The sequence below is a fragment of the Lepidochelys olivacea genome (genome assembly GCF_965140295.1).
Source record: "Lepidochelys olivacea isolate rLepOli2 genome assembly, chromosome: 28".
NCBI lineage: Eukaryota > Metazoa > Chordata > Testudines > Cheloniidae > Lepidochelys > Lepidochelys olivacea.
This window is the reverse complement of record NC_140438.1, coordinates 3,372,484-3,392,362: the sequence shown is the minus strand read 5'-3', so window position 1 is coordinate 3,392,362 and position 19,879 is coordinate 3,372,484. Positions and strand designations below refer to the sequence as shown.

Genomic DNA, 19,879 nt, shown 5'->3' with positions numbered 1-19,879 from the left:
ACAGTAATGATGGTATTCACAGCAACTAACGGCTGTGACTGGCGGCTCTCGCTCTTTCCCTCAATCAGAGGGTCAGACGGAGGGAACCGGACGGGGTCACCGAGCAGAGAACCCCGGACAGCGCCCACGTAACAGGGGCAGTTTTTTTTTTTTAAAACAGAAAGGAAATTTATTTGTAACAATTACAGAGAATACAAAAGGAGAAAGAAAAACTTAGTAACAAAACAACGCAATCAAGAGGTATAACACAACAGCTTTCAGGAGGGAGAGGTGTTCAGGTTAGCCCGGGCCCAGAGCGGGGGGGCTTCCTCGGCACTCGTGGTCTTCCACCCTCCTGAGTTACCTGGTGGCCTAGAGCGGGGGGGCTTCCTCGACACTCGTGGTCTTCCACCCTCTCGAGTTACCTAGTGCCGCGCCCAGGGTCACCGACCCTCCCTCTCCTGAGAGTGCCCGACAAGATGGGCACGGCTGCGGGGTGGGTGGTTGGGAGGGAGGGGGGTACACCCATGTATTATAGGACCCCTCCTAGAAGACAGTAATGATGGTATTCACAGCAACTAACGGCTGTGACTGGCGGCTCTCGCTCTTTCCCTCAATCAGAGGGTCAGACGGAGGGAACCGGACGGGGTCACCGAGCAGAGAACCCCGGACAGCGCCCACGTAACAGGGGCAGTTTTTTTTTTTTTTTTTTAAAACAGAAAGGAAATTTATTTGTAACAATTACAGAGAATACAAAAGGAGAAAGAAAAACTTAGTAACAAAACAACGCAATCAAGAGGTATAACACAACAGCTTTCAGGAGGGAGAGGTGTTCAGGTTAGCCCGGGCCCAGAGCGGGGGGGCTTCCTCGGCACTCGTGGTCTTCCACCCTCCTGAGTTACCTGGTGGCCTAGAGCGGGGGGGCTTCCTCGACACTCGTGGTCTTCCACCCTCTCGAGTTACCTAGTGCCGCGCCCAGGGTCACCGACCCTCCCTCTCCTGAGAGTGCCCGACAAGATGGGCACGGCTGCGGGGTGGGTGGTTGGGAGGGAGGGGGGTACACCCATGTATTATAGGACCCCTCCTAGAAGACAGTAATGATGGTATTCACAGCAACTAACGGCTGTGACTGGCGGCTCTCGCTCTTTCCCTCAATCAGAGGGTCAGACGGAGGGAACCGGACGGGGTCACCGAGCAGAGAACCCCGGACAGCGCCCACGTAACAGGGGCAGTTTTTTTTGAAACAGAAAGGAAATTCATTTGTAACAGTTACAAAGAATACAAAGGGATAAAAAAAACTTAGCAACAAAACAACGCAATCAAAAGGTATAACACAACAGCTTTCAGGAGGGAGAGGTGTTCAGGTTAGCCCAGGCCCAGAGCGGGGGGGCTTCCTCGACACTCGTGGTCTTCCACCCTCCTGAGTTACCTGGTGGCCTAGAGCGGGGGGGCTTCCTCGACACTCGTGGTCTTCCACCCTCTCGAGTTACCTAGTGCCGCGCCCAGGGTCACCGACCCTCCCTCTCCTGAGAGTGCCCGACAAGATGGGCACGGCTGCGGGGTGGGTGGTTGGGAGGGAGGGGGGTACACCCATGTATTATAGGACCCCTCCTAGAAGACAGTAATGATGGTATTCACAGCAACTAACGGCTGTGACTGGCGGCTCTCGCTCTTTCCCTCAATCAGAGGGTCAGACGGAGGGAACCGGACGGGGTCACCGAGCAGAGAACCCCGGACAGCGCCCACGTAACAGGGGCAGTTCTAGAACAATCAGGAAGTTGCTGAAACCAATTAAGGCAGGCTAATTACAACACCTGGAGTCAATCAAGAAGCTACCAGAATCAATTAGGACAGGCAGAGGTATTGGAGCATGAGCTTTTGTGGGTGAATACTCACTTCGTCAGATGCATGTAGTGGCCGCTTTTACAGATCCAGACTAACACGGCTACCCCTCTGATGAATTAGGACAGGCAGGCTAATCAGGGCACCTGGTTTAAAAAGGACCTCACCTCAGTTACTGAGGTGCGTGCGAGGAACTGGGAGCAAGAGGCGCAAGAAGCTGAGAGTGAGCAGGCGTATTGCTGGAGGACTGAGGAGTTCAAGCGTTATTAGACATCAGGAGGAAGGTCCTGTGGTGAGGATAAAGAAGGTGTTGGGAGGAGGCCATGGGGAAGTAACCCAGGGAGTTGTAGCTGTCACACAGGTGTTACAAGAGACACTGTAGTGTGGAAGTATAACATTGTATAAGGGGACATGCTGGATACATTGTATATGAGAGGGCATGCCAAAACATGTTACAAAGTATCTGAGGGAGCACACGTTGGGACAGTTAGCTTTTGAATGGAGAAGCAATTAAGATAGAGCCAGCACATCTAAGAAGCAGGCATCAGAATGGAAGGCGTGAAGGGCAATTAGTTAAGTTAACTGGAAGCTGTTAAAGGAGATTGTTAAGGGTGGCAGGTAATTGAAGATACATGACTGGTCTCAGGGATCTCGAAGGGTGGTGACTAAAATCTTTTTCTTCTTTTGTCTGTAACTTCTCTGTAACTTGTTCTCCAAAAAACTGTATAAATTAAAAGACACAAGCCCCACTCGGGGGGCTCACTTCTAAATGTATTAGCAGAGCAGCTTTGCTAATAAAACAGAGTGGTCTGATAAATGGTGAGTCTGAGTCAAACTTTGACAGTAGACAGCTCCAATTGACAGGGCCCTGGGCTGGAACCTGGAGTAGAGGGCGGGCCCACCTTCCCCCCATCACCCCAACTCCCTATTTGATACAAGAGGAGTTGATCTGGACTGTGGGTCCCACCAGAGGGGAAGGTCCCTGGCCTGTCCCCTGACCCATTAGGTGGGCCAGCAGAGACTGCGGGGATTGTTCTCCTCCTTTTCCCTATCCTGGCCAGTGATGAGGTTAGCCAAGTGAATGGCAGGTTTGTGCCACTAACAAAAGGAGCCAATCGGAGGACTGCTGTGAACCTCTGAGGTGAGCAAATCCTCCAGAAAGAGCAGAACCATCAAGGCAGAGGAGGAACTTTGTCACACTAATACTAACTCCAAACACTAAACCCTCTCCCTTAAACCTAAACAAGACCTTAAAATCCGACCCTCAAATCCTGAACATACAGTCAAACTGCTAACCCAGGAAACCTAAACCCTACCCCTAAATCCTAGCCCCAAACCCTTTCCTTGAACCCTAAGCCCTGACTTCAGTGCATCCAACCTCCTAATTTTCTATGTCCAGCTTCTCTGAGCTGCAGCACAAGTCTGGCAACCAGCCACAGAGTGGGTGGCTCGTTGGCTCAGAATGATAGACTTGCTTGTTTACATTCCTTTTGTCTTGAAAGAGCAAAGTGTGGGAGACAGGCTCGTTAATTGCTTTGTCGGTCTTGCACTTTCGGTGAGAATTTAATAAAGGGCAAACAAATGACCTCCCTGCTTAGATAACCATGCCCTACTTCATAACAATGTAGGACTGAAAGGGATCTCAAGAGGTCATCTAATCCAGCCCCCGGCACTGAGGCAGGACCAAGTATCCTTAGACCATCCCTGACAGCCGTCTGTCCAACCTGTTCTTAGAAACCTCCAGTTCTACAACCTAACTTGGGAACTTGTTCCAGAGCTCAAGTGGCCTTCTAGTTGGAAAGTTTCTCCTAATGTCTAACCTGTATGTCCCTTGCTGCAGATTAAGCTGGTTCCTTCTTGTCCTGCCTTCGGTGGCCGTGGAGAACAATTGATCCCGATCTCTTTATGGCAGCCTTTTACATTTTTAAAGACTCTTGTCAGGTCCCCCATCAGCTGTCTCTTCTCAAGACTAAACATGTCCAATTTTTTTAACCTTTTCTTGTAGATCACGTTTTCTAAACCTCTTGTTGCTCTCCTCTGGAGTGTCTCCAAATTGGCCACAATAATTGATGTGGAGATGTCAATACCAAGAGAGAGAAAATTGCTTTTGTAGTGAGCCAACCACTCCCAGCCCCTATTCAAGCCCAAAGTGATGGTGTTAAGTTTGCAAATGAATTGTAGCTCAGCAGTTTCTCTTTGAAGTCTGTTTTTGAAGTGTTTTGTTGAAGGATGGTTACTTTTCAAAGTTATTGAGTGTCCAGGGAGATTGAAGTGTTCTCCTACTGGCTTTTGTATGTTGGTATTCCTGATGTCTGATTTGTGTCCATTTATCCTTTTACATAGAGACTCTCTGGTTTGGCCAATGTCCATGGCAGAGGGGCATTGCTGGCACATAATGGCATAGATCACATTGGTAGATGTGCAGGTGAAGGAGCCCCTGATGGTGTGGCTGGTGTGGTTGGGTCCTATGATGGTGTCGCTAGAGTAGATATTGGGACAGAGTAGGCACTGGGATTTGTTGCAGGATTTGGTTCCTGGGTTAGTGTTTCGGTGGTGTGTATTGCTGGTGAGTATTTGCTTCAGGTTGCGGGACTGGCTGTAAGCGAGGACTGGCCTGTCTCCCAAAGCCTGTGAGAGTGGGGGATCATTTTCCAGGGTAGGTTGTAGATCGTTTGATAATGTGATGGAGAGGTTTTAGCTGGGGGTTGTACGTGATGGCTCATGGTGTTCTGTTATTTTCCTTGTTGGGCCTGTCCTGAGCCCAACTTTTCAATGTTATTGAGTAGCCCAACTGTCCAGTCTGGACTTCTGGGTACTCTGTAGCCAGTCCAGTCTGGACTTCTGGGTACTCGTCTCGCTCTGTCAGTCTGGTTCCTCACTTCCCCAGGTGGGTATTGTAGTTTTAAGTATGCTTGATAGAGATCTTGTAGGTGTTTGTCTCTGTCTGAGGGATTGGAGCAAATGCAGTGTATTGGGAGTATTATTGGGAGTGTACCACACCCATCCTAACTAAATTGGCCTTCAACATTGGTTGTCCACTTGCAAGGTAACTCCCTTCTCTTCATGTGCCAACATATATTTATGCCTGTTTCTGTAATTTTCACTCCATGCATCTGAAGAAGTGGGTTATGCCCAAATAAATCTGTTAGTCTTTAAGGTGCCACCGGACTCCTCACTGTTTTTGTGGATACAGACTAACATGGCAACCCTCTGATACTTTCTCAAGAAGCTGAGCAAGTGCTTCACTGATGCTACTTAGACTCAAACACATTGCGATACAAGTACATAGCCAATATTCATAACTTCAAATACAAAAATGACACACACAGACGGCATAATCATAACCAGGAAATTACAACCTTTTCATAGACACCTTAGTTGCACCAAGTCTTGTACAAAGGAGGTCAACTATAGGACCTTGGTTGCAACAATGATCACACAGGAGCTGGCAAGATAAGGGTTCAGGGGGATCCTGCATGTTGGCTGGCCCTTTGGGGAGCAGTCTCCCAACCCCAGGACTGTACATAAGTAGAAAAATCCAGCTCCCTTTTTGGGGTTACCTTGTGTCTCCTTCTCCCAGCACTGAGTCCTCCCCTGCCCCCTAGAGGGCTGTGATCGGTGCTCTCTGGGCTAGGTGTGTGTAGCCTTTGATCAGATGCACCTTTTCCCAGCAGCTCTCCTATAACGGCTCCCTGTCTCTCACCAGCCTGGGGGAAAACACTCCCTTCTCTGTCAGCTAGGCCATTTGTGTTCTCACAAACTACCACCTGGCAATTTCCTGCTCCCAACTCCTCTGTTGTCACAGGCGTTGGAGCTGCATCTAGACGTAAAGACAGTTATTTGCCAAAAACTTATCAGAAATAGCATCCCGAAAAACTGGGACCTGGATTGGGGTACCCCCTGACACCCCTTTCTCTGTCCCTGAGAAGTCAGCGGTGTGACTGCTGCCCTCCAGGAGGTCAGTGACACAGTTCCCTCTCCAACCCTGGGTCACAGGCTGAGTGCCTGGGTGCACAGACGCTGACCTAGCCTCCTCCTAGTGCCCTGGTCATCCTGCCCTAAGTGACTAGTGAGGAGACATTCCCGTACCCCCACTATTCCTTCCCCCGTTTCCTCCTCTGGGCCCCCTCCTAGGATGCATTTCTCTGTGCTCCGTAAGAAGAGATCTATCTCTTGTTCAGCTGCAATACTCTGCCAGCTAGCAACTGGGACAGTTTCCTTAATTACAGACCACGCCTCTCCTGCCCCTGCCCCTGCGGGCATGTTGCCTTCTGCTGGAAAGGAGCTCGTCTCAGCCCCTCCCATTCTTGGAAGCACCCGAGGTGACGAAGCGGGACTGTTCTTAATGTTTCCTCTGAATATTGTGGGGTGCCTCAGTGTCCCCTAGGCAGTTCTTAAGTATCTAGGTGGTGGGATAAGGATGTCTGATCGTTGCAGAGCCCTAGAGGGCAGGTGTGTGCAGGGTTCAGGACATGGAGAATGGTCGACACCCTGTTTCCTGGCCACTGGTGGCCTGGGCCCTTCCCCCCTGCAAAGTGAGAGCTAAAGGGTTGGAGAACAAAGGAATCAGGTGCCCTCCTGGCCCCGGGAAGGGACAAAGCCCAGAGGAGGAGGGTCAGGAGAGAGTTTAATTTTGGGGCTGGCTGGGGACGTGGAGTGAAGTGCAGACGTGGTTGTCTGGCTCACTGCCCCCAAAATGGACCCAGCTGAGGGGTCCTGTTCTCTGCACCTACAAGCTCTGTTTTAGACCATGTTCCTGTCGTCTAATAAACCTTCTGTTTTACTGGTTGGCTGCGGAGTTGGGGGGCAGGACCCTCTGGCTTCCCCAGGACCCCGCCTGAGCGGCCTCGCCGTGGGAAGCGCACAGAGGGGCAGAGGAGGCTGAATGCTCCGAGGTCAGACCCAGGAAGGTGGAAGCTGTGTGAGCTGGGTGTCCTGCAGACAGTCTGCTCACAGAAACGAGACTTCCCCAGAGTCCTGCCTGGCTTCGTAGGGAGCCCTTCCAGAGCATTGCCTGGGGACTCCATGACACCCTGCTTCCCTGTGTTAGAGAGTCACAGGAATCCTCACCCACCTTGGTGGTTTCTGAGATCCCCTGCTCCTTCTCTGGGCTCTCCTCTGGCAGGCATTACGCCCCCATCCCTTCCTGATATGGTGGTGCCTCCCGCTGCAGTGCAGGAGTTGGTCTCAACCGCCCTCCCACCTGGAAGCATGTGGCTTCCCTCGGCTGCAGAAGAATCAAGGAGACTCTCCCATTCTCTCAGCAGTTCCTGAGACCTTCCCCTTTCCCTTGGGAGTCCCACTCCCTCCTGCTGCAGGCAAATACTTTAACCTGAGCTACATGGAAAAAATCATTCCCAAGGAGCAGAAGGTGTTCTATGACCCCCCAGTCAGAACACTTTCCAAACCTTCCCACCCCACATGGATTTTAGCTAGTGGTACAAGGAATCTGCTTTCGCCCACCCCCACAATCTCTGCCATTTGGCCAGGCAACGTACTGGCCTTTGGGACCACACTCTGCTTAACCAGAGAGATCTGGGCCCCTGTATCCCTCTGCCCAAGTATTCCCTGCCGTCAATTTGGACAGCCGTAACATGCTCCATATCTGGTTCTGCAGAGGCTAACCTCCCAGAGCCAATACGGTCGGTTTCAATTGCTTGGGGGGGTTTCTGTGCTGAGGACAACAGAACTAACATGAGCTAGTGGTTGCCTGCTTCCCCCTAACCCAGGGCGTTTATTCCCCAGGGGATCAGTGGAATTACACTGATCGCACCTCCTGGGCTCGTCTGCTTTTACCGGAGATTTGGGATGAGGGTTAGAGGAACGTTTAGGCTCCCAACCCCCTTCTCTTTTCCCAGGGGCAAAATGGGATCCTCCCTCCCCACCAGTTTTAAACCCCTCTTTCTGCGGCCTGCCCTCAATAGACGCTGGAGTCTGTTCCAAGGCATGAGATAAAAAAGCCAAATCCTCCACAGACTCGACACCTTTGTCCCATAGACACTGCTTTGCGTCAGCCTGACGTGTGCCTAGGAAATGCTCTTGAGCAACAAGATCCAACATTCCCTCAAAACTTGCCACCTCTTTACCCCTCACCCATTTGCCCAACAAACCTTTCGTTTTGTTCTCATATTCCCCATTACTCATCCCAATGTCCCCCTTAAGAGTCCTAAACTTAACTCTATATATTTCAGGGGTGATCTGAAAACGTCCCAAAACTGTATCTTTAAATTTACAATAGTCTAAAACATCTTCAACAGACACTCCATTGAACACATTTTGAGCTTTACCAGTTAATTTCGCAATCAGGGTAGGAGTCTCTTATCATCAGGGATTTCATGTATTACACACGGCCTTTTGAAGGTAGTCAGATATTCAGCAAGATCATCCTCTTCACTGTACGTAGGACATCAGTGTTCCCGTTTGTGGATTTTTGGAGTGATGGGAGTCGTTGGGGTCAGGGGGGGTCTGGTTCTGCTTCTCTAGCAGGTCCAGCTGGTGTTTTGTCTTTCTTTCTCTTTCTTCCCTCTTGCTCCTCTTTTTCTTCCATAGCCCTTCTGTGTGCAGCCTTCTCTTCTTTGAGCCTCATTTCTGCCTGCCACATCTGAAACTCTGAAGAACATGGATGCGTCTGAAGAAGTGGGGTTTTTACCCATGAAAGCTTATGCTCAAATAAATCTGCTAGTCTTTAAGGTGCCACTGGACTCTTTGTTGTTTTTATTTGAAACTCGTGGTCCTCTTCCTTCTCTGCCACTTCCAGTCTGACCAGCTCTAGTTTGGTACCTGACTCCCTGGGAGTCATTTTTCTGCTTTCTTGTGATTATTTCCCTCACCCAAAATAAACAGACAGAAAATAACAAAACTGTTTCCTCCTCCTGGCTGTTCTTAGCCGCTGCACTTAAGACTCACTTAAAGTCACAAATATCAGTGCTTGAAGTGCGAACGTCACTTGGAGTAACAAGCCGCACACACCCTGCTCGCTGTGCCACTGTGACATTCCCCTCTGGTGTTATCCGGACCGGTGATCTGCTAGATCACGCCAGTCCTTGACTCTGGGAGCCAGCCTGACCCTGCTCTGCTGTGAGAAACAACCCCCCCCCCACACACACACACTCCTGGGCTGGTCACACACGGCCTCTAGCATGTCAGCTGCTCCCAGGTACTTGCAAGCGAATAACACTAGTCAATATCTCCGGTCCCAGACCATGGGCACCAGGTTTGTATAATTTTTGGTGGTGCCTAGAATGGGTCTAAGTCCTGCCCCCCAGCCCCTCTACCTGCCTTGTAAGCCAATATATAGTTTTAGAAATAATGTAAAAATGGACTGGAAACAGTAAGTGTTTAACAGTTTCCCTATATTTCACAATATGGGGTGGAGGGTGGGGGCATGAGGGCTCTGAGGTGTGGAAGTGGCTCAGGGCTAGGGCAGAAGGTTGAGGTGCAGGGGGTGAGGGCTCTGGCTGGGGCTGAGAGGTTTGGGGTGCAGGAGGGGCTCGGGCTGGGGCAGAGGTTGGGGTGTGTGGGTGAGGGCTGGCAGGTGGGGCCAGGAATGAGGGGTTCAGGGTGTGGGAGGGGGCTCTGGGCTGGGGCAGGGGCTTGGAGTGTGAGAGGGGGTTATGGATCTGGCCTGCGGGTGCAGGATCTAGGGTGGGACTAGGAATGAGGGGTTTAAGGTGCAGGAAGTGGCTCTGGGTTTGAGGGGGGCTCAGGATTGGGGAAGGGGGTTGTGGTGTGGAGGTGACAGTTCTGGCTGGGGCCGAGGGGTTTGAGGTGTGGGAGGGGCTCAGGGCTGGGGCAGAGGGTTGGGGTGTGGCGGCTTGAGGACTCTGGCTGGGCCTGAGGGGCTTGGGGTGTGGGAAGGGCTTAGGGCTAGGGCAGAGGGTTGGGGTGAGGGATGCAGAGTGGAGCTGGGATGAGGGGTTCAGGGTGCAGGAGGGGGCTCAGAGCTGGGGCAGAGGGTTGGGGTTTGGGGGTGAGGGCTCTGGCTAGGGGTGTGGGCTCTGGGGTGAGACTGGGGATGAGGAGTTTGGGGTGCAGACAGGCTGCCCTGGGTCTGGGGCCAGAAGAGGACTCCCACCAGCCCTCTCCCCGCCAGCAGCAGTGAGTTCCGGGGTAGGAGCCCCCCTCTCCACATCGGCCAGGCCTGCTGATGGGGGGGGGCAAAGGGGCAATTACCCAGGTGATTTAAAAGGGCCCAGGGACCCCAGCCACTACCGCAGTAGCTGTGGCTGCTCTGGGGAAAAGCAACTCTTGATTCAAAGATGCTTTTGATTTGCCCCATGCAGGTTCCAGGCAGTGGAGTAGCATGGGGCATATCAAAAGTGTCTCTGAATCAAGAGATGCTGCAGCTTTTCCCCAGAACAGGCTGGGTTGATGCGGCGTGGCTGCCCTGAGGCTCCGGGCACTCAGGGCTTCCTTGGGCGGGGGGGCTTGTGGCCCTGGCTACAGGAGGGGGCAGGGAACAGCATCTAGCTACTGCCCAGGGTGCAAAGTGTCAAGGAGTGTGGGGCAGTCAGGGCCCTGCACCCCGCACTTCCTGCGATTCCCTGGGACTCTCAGCCAACCAGTAAAACACAAGGTTTATTAGACAACAGGAACGTGGTCTAAAACCGAGCTTGTAGGTACAGAAAACAGAACCCCTCAGTCAGGTCCAGCTTCGGGAGGCGGGGAGCCCAGACCCAGGGTTCTGGGCCTTCCCCCATCTCCCCAGACAGCTCCAAACTAAAACCTCCTCTAGCCCCTCCTCTGGCCACCTGATCTCTTTGTTCTCTAACCCCTTCAGCTGGCACCTTGCAGGGAAGTGGCCAGGAGACAGGGTGTTGGCCATTCTCTGTGTAGACAGCATCACACCTGCCCTCTCGGGCTCTGCCACAATCACACCCCCTTATCCCACCACCTAGATACTTAAGAAGGGCATATGGGAAACTGAGGCACCCACACAGTATTCAGAGAAAACATTAAGAACATTTCCACTTCGTCACACAGGGGCGCTCCAGGGGAGGAATGCAGGGGTGGTGGGCGGGGCCAGGGGAGAGGCCTGACTCCCAATATTGGTGGATCCGGGCCCCAGTGCTCTGAATATTGGTGTAGCCCAGGCCCATATAACTCGCCGCCTATGTCCCAGACACAACCATAGGAACCGCTGTCTTGCAGTGTCCAGTTATGCCTTCTGGACGCTGCAACCTAATATGAGTTTGTCAATTTAACAAAGAAATTGATACGTACCAGGCTTGTTATCCCAAGGGGCGTCTCTGACATGTTTCAAACCAACCGCACTGCTTCCGGTAGAATAAACAAACAGATTTATTAACTACAAAGATAGATTTTAAGTGATTATAAGTCAAATAACAGGGGAGGGATAGCTCATTGATTTGAGAATTGGCCTGCTAAACCCAGGGTTGTGAGCTCAATCCTTGAGGAAGCCATTTAGGGATCTGGGGCAAAAATTGGGGATTGGTCCTGCTTTGAGCAGGGGGTTGGACTAGATGACCTGAGGTCCCTTCCAACCCTGCTATTCTATGAAAGCATAACAAGTCAGATTTAATCAAATGAAATAAAAGCAAAATGCCTTCTAAGCTGATCTTAACACTTTCAATGTCCTTACAAACTTAGGTTTCAGAGTAGCAGCCGTGTTAGTCTGTATTTGCAAAAAGAAAAGGAGGACTTGTGGCACCTTAGAGACTAACAAATTTATTTGCGCATAAGCTTTCGTGAGCTACAGCTCACTTCATCGGATGCATTCAGTGGAAAATACAGTGGGGAGATTTATATACATAAAGAACATGAAACAATGGGTGTTACCATACACACTGTAACGAGAGTGATCACTTAAGGTGAGCTATTACCAGCAGGAGAGTTGGGGGGAAAAAACCTTTTGTAGTGATAATCAAGGTGCTGATCCGACTGCACAAGGAGTCCTATTCCTTCTTCCCCTCGGACAGCTGGCTCTGCAGCTGTGTCCAGGTGATGTTGCCCGAGAGGGACACATACTGCTTCCCCCGTTACCAATGGATCGAGGGGTACCGCACCGTGGAGCTGCGAGAAGGGGCAGGTAGGTTCTCAAAGCCAATTCCCCCGCTTCACACAAGGATCACAGGCCCTGCATGTCCATCGCTCCCTCCTCTCTGCGCCCCATAACCCGAGCACCTCCCGCCCACCCAGCAGCTGATCGGGGGCGAGCCCCAGGGCCCGCCGAACATGGTGATCCTGAGGAGGGGAAATTCCCTCTTGACTTGATCGCCAGGATGTCGCCATGTCTTCCATGAATGTTCATGGATCCTAGCTTAGATCAGTAACTGGTAAGCAGCTAGACACTGGAGTAGGAATGAATGGGCAGTTTTCACAGTGGGGAGAGGTAAATAGCGGGTTCCCTTGAGGGTCTGTCCTGGGACCAGCGTGGTGCAACATATTCATGCACATCTGGCCTCGCTACCGGTTTGCACTCTGCACGTCTGTCTGCATCTGGCCTTGGTAAGGTCTGCCACATGCAAGATCTATCAACTTGTACCTTGGGGCTAATCTGCTCCATGCTCAGCTATTCACATCTATATTTCATGAGGTTTGCTGTGTGCACAGCTGTCCACATCTGGCCTGGGCCTGGTTCAGGGCTGTCCTTAGGCATATGCAGAATATGCCGCTGCATAGGGCACCACAAATTTTGGACCACCAAATTGCCCCAAATTTCATGGTGCCCTAAGCAGCCACGTGCTTTGTGTGCAGCAGCGCCAGCAGCCCTCCCCATCCCACAGCCGGCCCCCCTGTGCATTCCTATGGGGGTGTGGGGCCGGGACAACTCCATCCACCCCTGCCTCGCCTCTTCCCACCCCCACCCCGCCCTCATTTTCCACCCCTTCTCCCAAGCCCCCACACCCAGCGATGGACCCAGGGGATTAGTGGGGGATGGGGGGCTGGCGCTAGCAGCAGGGGTCAGGCCTATCCCTGCACTCACTGGCAGTGGCGGGAAGCAGAGCACCCCAGCCCGCTCCACTCTGCTGGCTCCCCGCTGTGTCACTCCGCTTCCCACTGCCGGTGAGTGCCGGGGGGGAGTTGGACCCCTTCCCCCAATCCCCCTCCCCTGAGCGACACGGCTGGGACGGGGGGAGCAGAACGGGCTGGGGCCGGGTCATTCCATTTCCTGCTGCCGGTGCCAGGCCCCCCCCCCGCTAATCCCCCAGGATGCTCTGGGCCTGAGTGGCCCCCCACAGCTCCCCACAGGTCTTGAGTGCAGCCTAGATCTGCCACAGGGGGGTTGGGGGTGGGGGGGGAGCAGGTTTTCAGGCAGTGCAGGGTACCATCCTTGGTAGGGACGGCCCTGGCCTGGTTTGCCGCATGCACAGCTGTCAACATCTGTCCTTCATGAAGTTTCCCACATGGACATCTGTCCACATCTGTCCTGTCAGCATCTGACACTCCATCTGCACCTCTCCTCCCTTCTCATTACCCTCCCCCCCACCCTGTATACTCCCATTCGAGAAAGCAGTCTAGACTGTGGCAGGGCTGTGTGGTGGGGGAGGGAGCCCCCAGAGCACCCCCTGGTTCCCTGAGGGAGCAGCAGGAGGCGCCGTTTCTCATCCTCCCCCTCCACCGCGCACACAGGAGGGTGGGCCTGTCGTGTGACTCACGCCAGGCCAGGCCACCGGCTCCTGCTTCGCCCTCCAGCCAAACCCACTGCTGAGGACACCCAGCGTCCACTGCTGCTGCAGCACCGGCAAGAGGAGCTGAAGGGGCAGCAGGCAGCCTACCAGTGAGCCAGGCAGGGGTGGCAGGGCTGGGGAAGGGGGGCCGGGTCAGGCTGGTGAAGCCATAAGCACTGTCCGGGGGAGGACAATGATTAGAGTCAGTTCTGCTTTCACTCCCTTCCCCTGCCTCCCCCTTTGGGCTCCCAGTCCCCCCTGCTCTAACCATTAGACCCCACTCCCCTCCCAGAGCTGGGGAGAGAACCCAGGAGTCCAGAGCACTCTCCAGAGGCTCATAGGGACCCTGATCCAAACCTATCCACCCCCCATGTCAGGATAAGCCAGGCTGTGCCACATCCAGTCCCCCTTGTCGGCTGCTATCACGCCTCCCATCAGTGAACGCTGGAAGGGCAGGGTCTTTTCCTTTGGTCTCCACCTGGGAGGGGTGGGCAGGATCCAGCCACTGGCAGAAGGCCAGTCAAGAGAGTATGCTGGGTGAGACTCATCTAAAACCATACCTCTGCCCCCGCCCCCCCTGCCCTGGGTAGGCCTTACCATCCCCAGTGCCCATCAGTCTCCCATGCCTGCTCTGGGGAGACAATGGAAGAGTTAACCCTGTGGCATCAGCAGCTCAGGGCTTCTCTGCAAGCCCCAGCTCCTGGAGTCCTGGGGTTATGATGGGGAAAAACTCAGCTTCCATTTAAAAAGCCACATCACTCTCCAGACATTGTGTGTGGGGAGAGCAGCTGAGAACTGTGACCCCCACGTACAGGGCCTGGGGCCATAGAGTAGACCCCATAGTATTATTTAGTGAAATCTCATTATTTTGAAGCCAATCTTGTGATGGTGGGGGCTGGTGCATGGTCTATGAACTCTTGGGGTTTGCAAGACTGTATTTAAACTAGCCTCTTAAGACATTTGAAGGGAATAGGGGCAGTTCTTGGAGCAATGGGCTCAGGCTCTTGGCAGACTCAGGCAAAGTCCCTGCATCAGTCACACCTGGGGCAGGTCCCCCCCCCACACTTCAGAGCAATGGGCTCAGGCTCTCAGAGTATCCTGGCAGCATTGCTGTGTCAGTTGCATTCTGGTAAGTTCTCACAGCAATGGGCTCAGGCTCTCTGCACACTCAGGCAGTATCACTGCATCAGTTACACCCAGGGCAGATCCCCCACATCTCACAGCAATGGGCTCAGGCTCTCTACAGACTCAGGAAGTGTCACTCATTCACACTCAGAGCAGCTTCCCCCCTTCTCACAGCAACAGGCTTAGGCTCTCTGCAGACTCAGGCAGTATCACTGCATCAGTCACACTCAGGGCAGCTCCCCCATCACAGCAATGGGCTCAGGCTCTCTGCAGACTCAGGCAGCAGTGCTGAGTTGGTCACACTGGCTGCCTATTCTGGATGGTTCCTCTGTAACTACAAAAGCTAGAGACACTCTTATTTGTGATCGGAAGCTGAGCTGGAGGGGATCTCTTTGCCCCTTTGGAAGCCTCCAGCTACACCTGGGAAAGGCAGAGGAGGTCTCTGGTGGGGTCCGTGCCTGCCTGCGCTCTTAGGGGTGGGATGGTGATCCCATGTGTATCTCCCAACAGCTGGAAGGAATATACCCTGCGGTGGCCAAGGTGCCTGGACTTGGCCAGCGTGGATGAGTTAGACTCCAATGTCAAGTACAGCCTGACCAAGACCACCATCTGGACGGTGCACACCATCAAAACATGAGTGTGGGGGACACTCAGTCTGGGGCCGGCCCGAGGGCCTGGAGAGCAGCCTGGGGCACTAGTGCAGTGGAGATTTGGGAGGGTGTCATGAGATGGCTCAAATGCCTGCACCCCAGGTACCCCAGCGGGGATGGGCTGAACTCAGGATCACTCTAAAGGAGTCACCTTCTATCTCAGACCCTGGGTTCATGGCTGCCTCTCTGCCTGACATCCCCAGCCATTCCTTTAGGTCTCTATGTTATGCTGGGCACTGGCGACCCACAGTGAGAGACAGTGCATGCCCCAAAGTCCTCCGGTCTAAACACAGGGTGGGAGGGGAAACTAAGTCACAGGAGAGGGAAGAGACTCACCTCAGGTCACCCAGCTGCTCAGTGGTAGGAATAGAAATCATGGCTCCCAAGTGACCAACCAATTGAAAACTAATCTAATCTAATCCTAGAAGATCAGGGTCGGAAGAGACCTCAGGAGGTATCTTGTCCAACCCCCTGCTCAAAGCAGGACCAACCCCAACTAAATCATCCCAGCCAGGGCTTTGTCAAGCCTGACCTTAAAAACTTCTAAGGAAGGAGATTCCACCACCTCCCTAGGGAACCCATTCCAGTGCTTCACCCCCACCTCCTCATGAAATAGTTTTTCCTAATATCCAACTTAGGCCTCCCCCACTGCAACTTGAGACCATTACTCCTTTTTCTGTCACCTGCCACCACTGAGAACTGCCGAGCTCCATCCTCTTTGGGACCCCGCTTCAGGTAGTTGAAAGCAGCTATCAAATCCCCCCTCATTCTTTGCTTCCGCAAACTAAACAAGCCCAGTTCCCTCAGCCTCTCCTCATGAGGCATGTGCCCCAGCCCACTGATCATTTTCATTGCCCTCCGCTGGACTCTCTCCAATTTGTCCACATCCCTTCTGTTGTGGGGGAACCAAAACTGGACGCAGTACTCCAGGTGTGGCCTCACCAGTGCTGAATAGAGGGGAATAATCACTTCCCTCGATCTGCTGGTGATGCTCCTACTATGCCGTTGGCCTTCTTGGCAACAAGGGCACACTGCTGACTCATATCCAGCTTCTCGTCTACTGTAATCCCTAGGTCTTTTTCTGAAGAACTGCTGCTTAGCCAGTCGGTCCCCAGTCTGTAGCGGTGCCTGGGATTCTTCCGTCCTAAGTGCAGGACTCTGCCCTTGTCCTTCTTGAATCTCATCACATTTCTTTTGGCCCAATCCTCCAATTTGTCTAGGTCCTCTGTATCCTATCCCTACCCTCCAGCGTATCTACCACTCCTCCCAGTTTAGTGTCATCTGCAAACTTGCTGAGAGTGCAATCCACACCATCCTCCAGATCATTAATGAAGATATTGAACAAAACTGGCCCCAGGACCGACCCCTGGGGCACTTCACTTGATACCGGCTGCCAACTAGACATCAAGCTGTTGATCACTACCCTTTGAGCCCAACAATCTAGCCAGCTTTCTATCCACCTTATAGTCCATTCATCCAATCCATACTTCTTTAACTTGCTGGCAAGAATACTGTGGGAGACAGTTCAAAAGCTTTGCTAAAGTCAAGATCTATCACATCCACCATTTTCCCCATATCCTCAGAGCCAGTTATCTTATCGGAGAAGGCAATCAGGTTGGTCAGGCATGACTTGCCCTTGGTGAATCCATGTTGACTGTTCCTAATCACCTTCTGTGGCAGCAGGGAGGGGGGAGTGTTGACCTGGGAATGTGGCAGGGGAGTTTCACTGGGGATGGGAGACCTGAGAGCCTGTAACCTGAACCAGGAGGAGGAGGGGGAGGTAACACCTCTGTCTGGGAAACTGGACAAAGGCTGCAGGAGGGAGCCTTCTGGGGTGGGGTGGGGGGGTTGGTTTCAGTTTGGGGCTGGGTGGAGGAACGCAGGGAACCCCAGGGCTGGGGTCTAAGCTCCCTGCCCCAAGAAGGACTTGACTGAGGGGTCCCGGTTGTACCCACAAGCTCTGTTTTAGACTGTGTTCCTATTGTCCAATAAATCTTCTGTTTTACTGGCTGCCTGAGAGTCACAGTGAATCCCAGGAAGAGGGGTGCAGGCCCCGGACTCCCCCACACTCTGTGACAACTGGTGGGAGTGGTGGGATGTACTGCACCCCATGAACGGTGCTTCCTGCAGTAAGTGACTGGGGAGCAGTAAAACAAAGGGGGATTGATGGGGACCAGGCATGCTTAAGATTCAGAGAGAGACGGTTTCAGGGGGCAGTTAACCCCTGGGAGTGTGTGTCCAGAGAGAAGGACTTTTGCAGTAACAGGGTCCCCCGGGGGATTATAAGGTGCACTATAACGTGGGTAGAAAGCTGGCTAGATTGTCGGGCTCAATGGGTAGTGATCAATGGCTCCATGTCTAGTTGGCAGCCGGTATCAAGTGGAGTGCCCCAAGGGTCGGTCCTGGGGCCGGTTTTGTTCAATATCTTCATAAATGATCTGGAGGATGGTGTGGATTGCACTCTCAGCAAATTTGCGGATGATACTAAACTGGGAGGAGTGGTAGATACGCTGGAGGGGAGGGATAGGATACAGAAGGACCTAGACAAATTGGAGGATTGGGCCAAAAGAAATCTGATGAGGTTCAATAAGGATAAGTGCAGGGTCCTGCACTTAGGACGGAAGAACCCAATGCACAGCTACAGACTAGGGACCGAATGGCTAGGCAGCAGTTCTGCGGAAAAGGACCTAGGGGTGACAGTGGACGAGAAGCTGGATATGAGTCAGCAGTGTGCCCTTGTTGCCAAGAAGGCCAATGGCATTTTGGGATGTATAAGTAGGGGCATAGCGAGCAGATCGAGGGACGTGATCGTTCCCCTCTATTCGACATTGGTGAGGCCTCATCTGGAGTACTGTGTCCAGTTTTGGGCCCCACACTACAAGAAGGATGTGGATAAATTGGAGAGAGTCCAGCGAAGGGCAACAAAAATGATTAGGGGACTGGAACACATGAGTTATGAGGAGAGGCTGAGGGAGCTGGGATTGTTTAGTCTGCAGAAGAGAAGAATGAGGGGGGATTTGATAGCTGCTTTCAACTACGTGAAAGGGGGTTCCAAAGAGGATGGCTCTAGACTGTTCTCAATGGTAGCAGATGACAGAACGAGGAGTAATGGTCTCAAGTTGCAGTGGGGGAGATTTAGGTTGGATATTAGGAAAAACTTTTTCACTAAGAGGGTGGTGAAACACTGGAATGCGTTACCTAGGGAGGTGGTAGAATCTCCTTCCTTAGAGGTTTTTAAGGTCAGGCTTGACAAAGTCCTGGCTGGGATGATTTAACTGGGAATTGGTCCTGCTTCGAGCAGGGGGTTGGACTAGATGACCTTCTGGGGTCCCTTCCAACCCTGATATTCTATGATTCTATGATTGCAGCGAGTGGTCCCGGGGCGGAGAAGTCTGCAGCTCGACCCTGGCAAAGAGATGGTGACCTCAAGAAGGACTGGCCCCCTAGGGGTTCTTCCTGGAAACCGTGGAAAGCTGCCCAGAGCAGTGTGGGCCCTGGGGCCTGACCGGGCAGGGAGGGGTCAGACTGCTGCCGAGGACATCCCAAGACCCTTCCTACCTACGCCTAGGAGAGGGGTTGAGGGAAGCCCAGGGAATACCGAGGGCACCTTGACCCCGGCAGCCAGCAGGGGATCCTCCCGGCGGAGCTCCCCAGCCCTGGAGCGGAGGCGGCTGGAATGGGAGAGGGAGATGAAAATGCGGGAGCTGGAGGATCATGAAAAGTGACGTTAGCATGAGCAGGAGGAGCAGGAGAGGCAATGTTAGCATGAGCGGGAGGAGAAGGAGAGGCATGAGGCAACGTCAGCATGAGCTGGAGCTGGCCAGGCTGAGGAGCAGTGGGGTGCTGGCTGCGGTGAGTGAGGGGGGTCCCAAGACTGCAAGGAGCTTTGATAAGTGCTTCCTGGCCCAGCAGAAGGAGGGGGAGGACATAGATAGCTTCCTGATGGCCTTTGAGAATGCCTGCAAGATGCACAGGTTGACCCTGCAGACAGGCTCCAGTTTCTCACCTCCTTACTGGACCCCAAAGCCATGGAGGTGTACAGCCGAATGATGGGCGGAGGCAGGGGACTACGAACTGTTCAAAAAGGCCCTGCTCCATGAGTTTGGACTGGCCCCTGAGATGTACCGGAAAAGGTTCCGGAGTCAGTGTAAAACACCTGAGGTCACATACTGGTCAACTGAATGCAGGGATATGCCCGCAAGTGGACAGCTGGGGCCCAAGCTAAGTAGGACCTGCTTGATCTAATTGTACTGGAGCAACTGTATGAACAGTGCCCTTCTGACCTGAGGCTATGGTTGGTGGACAAAAAGCTAGAGAACCCACAGCATGCAGGGAGGGTAGCTGGCCGATGAGTTTGTGAACAGTCGGTCAGAGGGTAGCTGGGAGGAGTCCAAAAAGAACAGGCCCCCCACGATGCAGAGAGAGAATCACCATGGGACCTCCCAGCGGGGAAATATGGAGAACCCCCTGCCAAGAGGAATGCCTGGCGTCAGGACCATCCGACCTGCTCGAGGGGACCAACGTGACCTGAGCTGCTATCACTGTGGCCAGAGAGGCCACGTACGGACCCAGTGCCCCAGGCTCAGGGACAGACTGAACAGATACAACCTACCCAGGGTTAACTGGGCAGGGACCCAGCTGGACAAGGGGCAG

At 53.2% G+C, this 19,879-nt stretch overlaps 1 long non-coding RNA gene across 1 annotated transcript in view; it reads right to left on the bottom strand.

Moving 5' to 3' along the window:
• Nucleotides 1-3,365: 3,365 nt before the first annotated feature.
• The window catches only part of LOC311514057, a 38,040-nt gene continuing 21,526 nt past the window's right edge, over nt 3,366-19,879 (bottom strand). Inside the window, exons 3-4 of the long non-coding RNA XR_014709814.1 lie at nt 11,044-11,093; nt 3,366-8,430 (exon numbers count right to left, since the gene is read on the bottom strand). This is a non-coding gene — a long non-coding RNA (uncharacterized lncRNA). The remainder of the gene's footprint in view (nt 8,431-11,043; nt 11,094-19,879) is intronic.